The sequence below is a fragment of the Corvus hawaiiensis genome, chromosome 2 (genome assembly GCF_020740725.1).
Source record: "Corvus hawaiiensis isolate bCorHaw1 chromosome 2, bCorHaw1.pri.cur, whole genome shotgun sequence".
Classification (NCBI taxonomy): Eukaryota; Metazoa; Chordata; class Aves; order Passeriformes; family Corvidae; genus Corvus; species Corvus hawaiiensis.
The window spans coordinates 48,911,760-48,920,996 of NC_063214.1; the positions used below are offsets into that span (position 1 = coordinate 48,911,760).

Consider the following 9,237-nt stretch of genomic DNA (forward strand, 5'->3'; position numbering starts at 1 on the left):
CCACCTGTGATGTTGTGAGAAGAAACTGGGGCCGGGGTTTAACCTCTCCTTCCTTTTCCCAGCAAAATTCTGCAACCCTGTGGCCTCTTCTACATCTCAGTGCCCTAATGTCAGTTTTAGAAAACCACGCTGTTCCCTGCTGCTCTTTACAAGTGACCTGGGATCCCTAGAGCTGCTCACTTGCTGCATCCTCTACTTCCAGTGGCTCGAGACCCTGAATACCATTGCACCACTTCCCTACCTTTTTTGTCCTCTCACCTCCTGCACATTCATGTCAGACTCTTTCCATTCCCAGATTTTGTCAGGACCTGAAAGGATACAAGTCAGGGTTAACAAGAAACTATTTCTGTGGGCAATATGAAAATTGATGGTCAACTACCCACTTCAGTGTTTCAAGTGTTTGATGCAGGATAACAACTCGTGTTTTGAGAGTGGGAGGGCTCAGGGAATTGTATTACTTCCTCCTGTCTTGAATGTGGTTAGACTAAATCATAGGGTGTGGAGAATGAAATGCCAGCTGTGCTGCCGTTCCGCACAATGGAAACAGCATCCACAGCTGCAGTCCTTGGTTTTGGTGACAATGTGAGGAGTATTGAGACAAGCAGATTTTGACTTGTTTCTCTAAGAATAGCCCTGCCCTGCTGATGTACTCTTGGACACAGCACTATTTCCAGAGAACTGAATTTGAACAAGAAAGTCCAGTCAAAGCTAAAATGCTCTTGGATAGGTCAGATCCCAAAAGACCTGGTTATTTAAAGATTGACCTTTACAGTTTCAGATCAGAGTCTAAATGTATTTCAATAACACTTATGTAAAACCCTTTCTCCTGGATCTGTGCCTCATTAGCTATATTCCGTTTTACTGCTGAAAAATTGGAATTTTGATATAAATGAAGAAGACTGAAAATGTGACAAATATAAGGGCTAATATAGAGGTACTCCCAGTGTCTTACTAAGGAGAGAGGACAAAAAGATTTTCTTCACCAATACAGAAAGTTTTGACATATGATTCCCAGCCCCCTGGAAAGGACCAGTCTGGCATTAAAAAACCATTCAGCTTTGCATCCCATATTAGGGGTGATTTTCACTTTCTGACAAAGAAGGCAGCAAAGCAGCACCCCACAAAGCATGCAAAAGGGCTGCTGTCCAGTTGCTTCACATTTAGTGAGCTGCAATATCACAGTTGCCCATTGTGTAATGTCTGTGGCAGAACTATTTTCAGAAATGGCTTCAGCAAACAACTTTGAGACAGGATATAGGCTGAATATCAGCCCTTCTGGAGAGTATAACACTTCTGGATTGTGTAACATGCCTTTCTGAGAGGATGTCAGGAATCTCTTATATTTCAGATATCTGGGAATGTATTTAATTTTTTTTCTTAATTTTAAGACTGAAGTTTCTTTTTATTTGCAGTTTAAGTTAACTGAAATTTTATCCTGCTAGTAGGAATGACATGGATATTTATAAATAACATTAAAATTTGGAAGGTCAGAGATGGATGGTTGACATTTGAAGGCCTATTCTTCTTAACAGGATGTGCACTGAAACATATGATGGAAGACTTGAGCCATCCTTCCGGACTTTCACTGTCTCTAAAAGCTATGCCACTGATTTTCCCAAGATTCTTCAAGTAAAACAAGGGAAATATGGACCCTTCCCCCAGCTGTTAATGTGCTGCTTGCAAATTTGGGGGAAGATCCAGCCATGCAGGATCTCCCATGAGGGAGGGCAGATGCAACACCCAGTGCATAGTGTAGTGCCAGAAACTGGGATGAAGGGAGCTGGAAAACAGGGAGTATTGTTGGTCTTGTAGACACTGCAATTCTGTGCTTGTCTTTTGCCCCTGTAGGAGCAAGATCAGATGGATTTTAAATTACTGAATCAAGAGTGTGTTCCTGGTGAGTATTTGTCCAGTCCACTTCCCTGCAGGATGCCGGCAGAAAGGTGGGGAGGGCACTTCATGGTTTGACATGGCACGTAAACACTGGTATTTACTTTTCGTGTTGGAAAAGAGCCAGTGAACAATTTTGTCACAAAATGTAATAGATTTTGACTGTTGAAGATAATGTAGGGCAGAAATTTAAACTATATGTTTAGCACCTCCAATTTCACTACAGTTGAAATTTTTTCAGTGCAGTTGCACATATTAACCCATTGCTATGGTCCAATGTACACATTTACATCAGTGCCTCTGCTTCTTCTGCGTTAAGTGCAGTGCTGCTCAGCTCTGCCTCCCTACCTAGATCAATGAAAGGCAGATACAAATCTTCTGAGGGTATTAATGTTCTGAAAAATCACTTTGTTTCAATTAACAACACCTCTTTCATTATCTGAGGCGTGGCTGATAAACTGCATGTGTCAGGTCTGTCTTCTTCATGAGGGAGTCACAACTAGTTCACTGAAACAATTAACAGGAAAAAACTCCTCCATTCCTCATGCTCCCCTCCCCTCCTTCCAAAGTGGGGAATTCTTTATTTCGGAACAAAACCCATCAAAAGCTAATTTTTTTTTTTTTTGTCTGAGATTCGTTCAGACTATCCATTCATTTCCAGGCCCAGGTCATGAATTCATGCTTGCTTCTCATAGTTTGGGACAACAGCAACAGCTAGAGGCACCCTCCGAGGGTTGAACCTCATCTGTGCAAACACACCGCTTGAAGCTGTACAGAGGCTACTGTCAGTCTGGGTGGAATAATGTTTGTGTACACATTACAGATGAGAAGAGGAGAAGAGGTCATCCATGGTGTCTGCAACACAGCAGGGAGCTGAGCCCTTACCTCTGAGTGTTACTCCTATGCCTCCAGAGAGAAATATTGTTACCGGGTTTATTTATGCTCCTTTGTGGTCTACACAAAGTGTCTGAGGCTCCTCTGGGACCCTGTTCCCTTTCTCTGCTCCGATAAATCTTGATTTTTTTTTTAATTTTTTTTTAAAATTGGATTAGAGCCAATAGGCTAGGTAGCTGGACAGCCAGAGAGCTGCTTCTCAGCCCCTAATTTTACAGCAGGGATTTTGCAGGAGGCTGCTGAGGCAGTGACCTCTGAGTGTGAGGTGAGGACCGCGAATCCTGCTGGAATACCGTTGAAGGACTGACTCCTTCTGTACTGTGCGGGGAGAAGGAAGCCCGGCACAATGGTATCTGTAGTGCTGGTAGTGAGCAATCCTGCAGCAAAGTAATCGTTCTTCCCTCACGTGGTTTTTGTGGCCAAAAGAACTGGCTGCTTACTGCAAGCTGGAGCCTGGGAGGAGACTGTCATGTATGCAATGAAGAAAAGTGAAAGGTCAGGGCTTTTCAGTAAAACAGAGTATAAATCAAATTGACAGTATGGATGTCTTTACCAACACTATTACTCTCCCTGAAGAGGAACTATTTAAGCCCAGATTAAATGTCTTGCAGGCCAAGATTAAACCTGCCTCATTGTGGAGGCAGAGATAAGGGAACTCTATTAGCCAGCACTTTGTCCATCGTATAATTAGTTTCTCGTATTTAGAAACATTTCCTTATTTTCCTTTGATTAGCCTGAATCTCATCAGAATTTTTACTCAGAAGTAAGAGACCCTCATGCCAAAATTGCCAGTACCTCATGGAGGCTGAAAAATCTACTTTCTCTGTATGAGGCAGGCCAGGGACATAAACCAAGTCTATCGCACCCTAGGAGGGTGCTCCAACCAGCAGCCTGTGAATCAAGCAATCTCTCTGAAAAACTGATTTCTTCTTAAGGTTCAAAAATGCCTGTGCAGAAATCTTGTGTTGAACATGGGAAGATAGTAAGGAAAATGTAGGTTATAACAAATCATTTTTCCCAAAAGATTAATAGAAAAATTCCTGAACTGCTTTATATTAGGTATTAAGCCCACTCTGGTCAGAGGTGCAGCTTTACCAACAAAAGAAGTAATACCTACAAAGTGTTGTCTGTAGTTTGTTGGACTAGTGACAGTAAAAATGCAAAATATTACTGGAGGCCCTTGCAAAAGAACAGGCACAATTTATTGGCTATGCAACTCAGGTTAGGGCAAGATGAATAGAAATGATGGTCGAGTGTGTTGGTTACTGGATTGCAATGTGACAGAGCAGGGCTCAACTCTTGGCTTAGCTTTGGACTTTTTTGTTATTTCAAGGAAGGTACTTAAATCTTTCCTGTGTTACAGTTCCCCATCCTAAAAGAAGGATAATGATAACTTCTTACCTCCACAGGAATGCAGGCAAGGTAAATCCACTGATGACTGCAAAGCCTTGAGATACTGCAGGAGGGAGGGTCTAGACACAGAAATGTTCAATTCTATATCTTTCAGTTAAGGAAAGACAAAGCAGAAAATAATTTCTAAAGATATATTGCAAGGTTATTTTCCCCTCTCCTAAACATGGCATGTAGAGACATATTTCAACTTTTTTTTTTTCTCCTTTATTCCTTTTTAAGTACATTCCTTCCTTTCCTTGTAGGCAGAGATATATGTATAGCCAAGTGGATGATGTATAAGGCATACAATGTTCCTGTATTGCTTCAGGTCTGATTTGATAGTTTTCTAACACCAAAATAATCAGAAGTTTTATGTTTGATTTCATAGTGCAGTTTCTGAGAACTTGATATTTCACTTTGACCCTCCAGATCCCTCAAAACAGCTTATAAAATCTGCATGGTGTGGGACGGAGTATTTCTGGCAATCTTTGTCTTTCCAGAAGTCTTTTTGTGTGAAGTTATGTTGATGGATTTGGTATCACATTAGTCAAAGATTTTCTCTACTAAAAATTTACACATTTATTTTCTTGTAGGAAAGCAAACAAAAATCACTCATTTCTAGAAGATAAACATTTTACTCAACAACTTTTGGAGTGTAGTTTCCTTTGAAACTCAGTTTAGAAAAATAGATGAGAGCTAAATGCAGGCAAAATAGATCCAGCTGTATAAAGTCAGGCACTTCTGGAGCATGAATCATTTCCCATGACAGAGGGCATTGCACTATAAAGGTATCTGTTGCTCATGTTTGACTGTAGAAGAAACCTGAATATCTTATTTAGGCTAGTTACCTGTTTTGGATAGGCAAAGTTGGACAAAGAATCCATATAATTGCCATCAATATATATACATTTTAAATCATTGCATGACCTACTCCAAGTGTTTAGACATAGATTAAAATAGGCTTTCCAAAAGTCAGGCACCTAAAATGCTGAGCATTTTTGGAACTGTAGGGCTTCTTACATACAGGACTTAGGTATTTTCTGGGGAAGAGATTTGACTCTGGCTTTATTTGGGTAGCTATGCTGCTGATGTGTTCTGACCTCAATTACTGCATGTCACACAGATGTCTCTGCCCCATGCCACCTTTTTGGGTAAGAAAGCCACATGGCGAATGATCAATAACATTCAAACTAATCTTTTAGGTGAAGCCATGTGATATTTCTGTTACTATTATTTTATTTCACAAGGACCCTTTGCCTCCCCTGCCTCAATACTTGCAAAGCCTGAGAGAGGATTCTGTGTTGACCCCACTCAGAGGTTGTGTTGCCACATTCATGCAATGCAGTTTGTCCCCCTGGTACTGGGTGCACTGCTAACACTGCCTAGTGGGTGTGGCTGAGCTACTACTTTACCCCTCTTGGTCCCCCTGGGAATGAATGGAGATTTGAGCTGCGGAGTCTCACCAATTTTTTTTGCAGTGGAAGTGGGGAGGGACCTCAGGGGCTGGCAGTATCTTGTTCCTGCCTTCCCCAATATCATCACAGTGCTCATTTGAGGGGTGAACAGGCTGCAAGGCTTACACAAATCTGTCACTATCTCTCAGGGCCAGACCCCATCGAGACTTCTTAATGGCACTTTCTAAAGTGTCTAGAAATTAGAGTCATGGAAATAAAAGTAGACTGCACAGGATGGTGGGTTTTGCTGCTTTTAGAGATAAGATTTTAACTGATAGATGTAATGGGGCAAAAACATAGTATTCTGTTCACCTTGTTCAATTCAGTATTTGTAAGTCTCCAGTCACCATGGCATCTAGGCATGAAAGACACCTTATGTCAGCAGGATATGCATCAAAGGAGTCCTTTTCTAATGGATAAACCTGATATCAAAGAACTGAAGAAACTGAACCAAAATTTACAGGTGTCCTTTGCTTTGATCATTAATTAAAATGTGACTTATACTCACAGTGTCCCTATTAGAGGACTTGACACAACAAAGCATCTGAGGTACCCAACTATTTCTTGTAATGCTGTGAAAGACAGGTGTTCATTCCTGGGAAAGCTTTGAAGCTAAAAATAAAATAAAACAAAATTAAAATTAAAGGATATTTCCAGGTACATAGTAATCATCTTAATACTTACATTTGAGGGGGTTTTGTGTGTGTGTTAAATACTGTCAGAACTCCTGGATGGAAAGGAATGCAGACATTGAGGTAAAGTAAAGCCCTGCATGTCATTTGAGATCAATTGTCAGAGAATTTGTCTCAGCCATGTCATTATCAGATTAATAGCTGAGTTCCAATTTAAGCTGGAGTTATTTGGATAACAAAAATCAAAAAGAAAGTTTTTGCAAACAATTTGCCTTAGAGCAAAACAGAAGTGTTAGAGATAGGATTTTTTGTGATTTTCACCACACCCCTTGAAATTCTATGCAGACTAGATTGCTTCGTGGGCAGACCATGACAGCCAACCCCAGCATCCTGCATTATTCCAGCCTGGAGCTGTAAGATGGATCAGGGCATTTTATTTCCCCAGCAGTTAGCCCAGAGATGAGAAACCCAGTCCATCCGTGCGAATGGGCTGTATGACTGCCACATATGTTGATGATCCCAAATAGCTAGCTTAGGTTACAGATTTGAAGATCATAGAATATCCTGAGTTGGAAGGGGCCCACAAGGACCATTGAAGTCTAACTCCCAATGTCTTCTTACAACAGGTCATTTGGCAAGTGAGCATTCCTGCAGTATTTCTCTGCTTTGCTCTCCATGGCAAACTTAAAAAAAAATCTTCCAACTTCCATTTTCTTTTGTCTTCTATTCACTTTGCTTTCCATCCCTTCATCTTCCTCTCTTATTCATCTTTCATAGGCTCACAACTAAATATTTATCTCTCATTTGAAATAACATTAAACATTCCTGGGGTTGAATCAGCTTTTACACACAGGGAATGGAAAGTGCCAAAAGAATCCTGCCACCCAACCCAAATAGTTAACAACTTCCTAAGCACTAAACACATTTCATCTTCCCCTCTCCTGCTGTGAATCTATGAGTTTCACTAGCATTTCATAAATGCATTTTACTATGTGAATGGTTGTTGGACCATCTGATCTTTGCAACACGTTGGGGTGCGGGGACCCAACATGCAGAAATTTGATTTGCAAGAGCATTGGATCTTTGTGATGTGTTGCTGTAACCCTGAGGTAGTAGTAGTTATCTGTGGGTGCAGTGTGGCTTTCAGTGCCATGACCAAGTATTCACCTTTGGTGACCACTGGTGTCCATCCCCAGTTCATGGTTTTCCAGAGTGAGCAAGTCTTCATGAAAGAGTATCCTCCAGCTGTCAGTCCCTCCATAATCTACAGGTACTGTGGGTACTAAAGACATCTTGCTAGATCCTCTCATCTCCCAATGTAGAATAACTGAATAATTTCTGTAGTTCTGGAGAGAACTTTTGACTCTGTACTGTAGTGGGTACAGAGGCAGTGTGGGAGAAGACAGCACCATATCAGGTCTGGTTTGTTCCAGCTTAGACAAGAACCTCCTGGTTTTTATTGCTTCCAGTCAGTGGGACTTGGGTCCCCATTTGGTTTAAATCTTGCTATAACTAATGCCATCTGAAAATCTTGTCGTCTCATAGTATACCATGTAACAATTAAACCAAAGGTTTAAAGACTAACCTTAGGGTTTTCCTCTATGTAATTAATTTTCCAACTTTAGGTTCACCAGGCTGATTTGTGTAATTTAGGACCTCTATGAAACATCCTAGACTGAAAAAGATGACAATCTATGAGCAGACTCAGTAAAAGACTAGTAAAGCAAACTGCAGGTGTTTATGGCAAGCTTTCTGTAAGAGGGTGACACTAGGAAGAGCTATGTCACTGCAAGTGGCATCTCTCTTGTTGCACACCCTTTAGTAAAGCCCATATCAAAGCCACAGAGGTGGAGCATTCTTCTTGGAGACCTGACAGCCCCATTACTTTTCAGAGACTTCTCCATGAAGGTTCAGGTTCTGGTTTAGCAGAATAAGTGACTCCTGGAATATGAAGGCATCCTTCCCACCCCCAACCCCTTTTCCTTCCTGATGTAAAAGGACACAACATTTTATAATACTTTTAATATCAACTGCTGCTTTTTAAGTCATCCTTGCCCTTGATGTTGCACCTACAGGTAGATGGATAATTGGTGTATGTATATATTAATTCTAGACTACACTTAAAAAAAAAATGTTCAGAAAGGACTATTGACATTTCTAGCTGTAGCATCTTTTCACCAGATGTGTTATGCCCATTCACAGATACTGTATTGTCACTCCATTTTTAATTAGCAGCTTAACTTATTCTTTCCCAGTAAGTACCCTTGAGGAATATTGCTGTGAAGCACAAAAAGCTTGCAAGTATTCTTAAAACTATCAATTAGCTAGATGAATGGCACAAAGAGTGAATCAACAAAGTCATCCAGAACATCAGACTACTGCACACTAAACTTTTTATCCTTTCCAGGAAGAGTCTGCTTGATTTCTATTATCATTAACATCTGCACTCTTCAATGCTGATCACATGCCTTTAAAGAAATGTAAATCAACTCCATATTCCTAGACATGAAGTTCTAAACATGGACTGTAAAATTTTACCCTCTGCAGCAGAGGTGCAGTATCACTCTGTTTGCTAATGACCTAAGAGTCTGGTATTTGAAGAAAGGGAAAACACAGGCAGTATCCATCTCCCTTTACTCATCCCAAGACTTGTAAAGAGGTCATCACCTCCTGTTTACACAGCTATTACCCATGTGAGATTATTCCATGCCTTTTAGATTCTACTTTATTTTGGTAATCTTCATGGAAAAGGATTTGCCAGGGAGAAGAAAATCCTTAAAAGAAATTATTTTGATATTACATGGTAAGGAAAATATAATTCTACCATTGAAAGGAACTAAATAAAAGAAAACCGTTGAATGTCAAGGACAGATGCAGCCTTAGTTATCAGGTGGAAAACAGATGGGCAAAACTCCGTCTTCTCTGGTGATCTTTGGCTGCAATGAACATGAACTTCTGGGACTGGCTGTTACAGC

At 40.6% G+C, this 9,237-nt stretch overlaps 1 long non-coding RNA gene across 1 annotated transcript; it reads right to left on the reverse strand.

Moving 5' to 3' along the window:
- Positions 1 to 240: 240 nt before the first annotated feature.
- On the reverse strand, positions 241 to 6,224 carry LOC125321235. The gene is made up of 3 exons (XR_007201491.1): positions 6,139 to 6,224; positions 4,186 to 4,256; positions 241 to 308 (listed from the first exon to the last, which is right to left on the reverse strand). It is a non-coding gene; the product is annotated as an uncharacterized LOC125321235 (long non-coding RNA).
- Between the last annotated feature and the right edge of the window lie 3,013 nt (positions 6,225 to 9,237).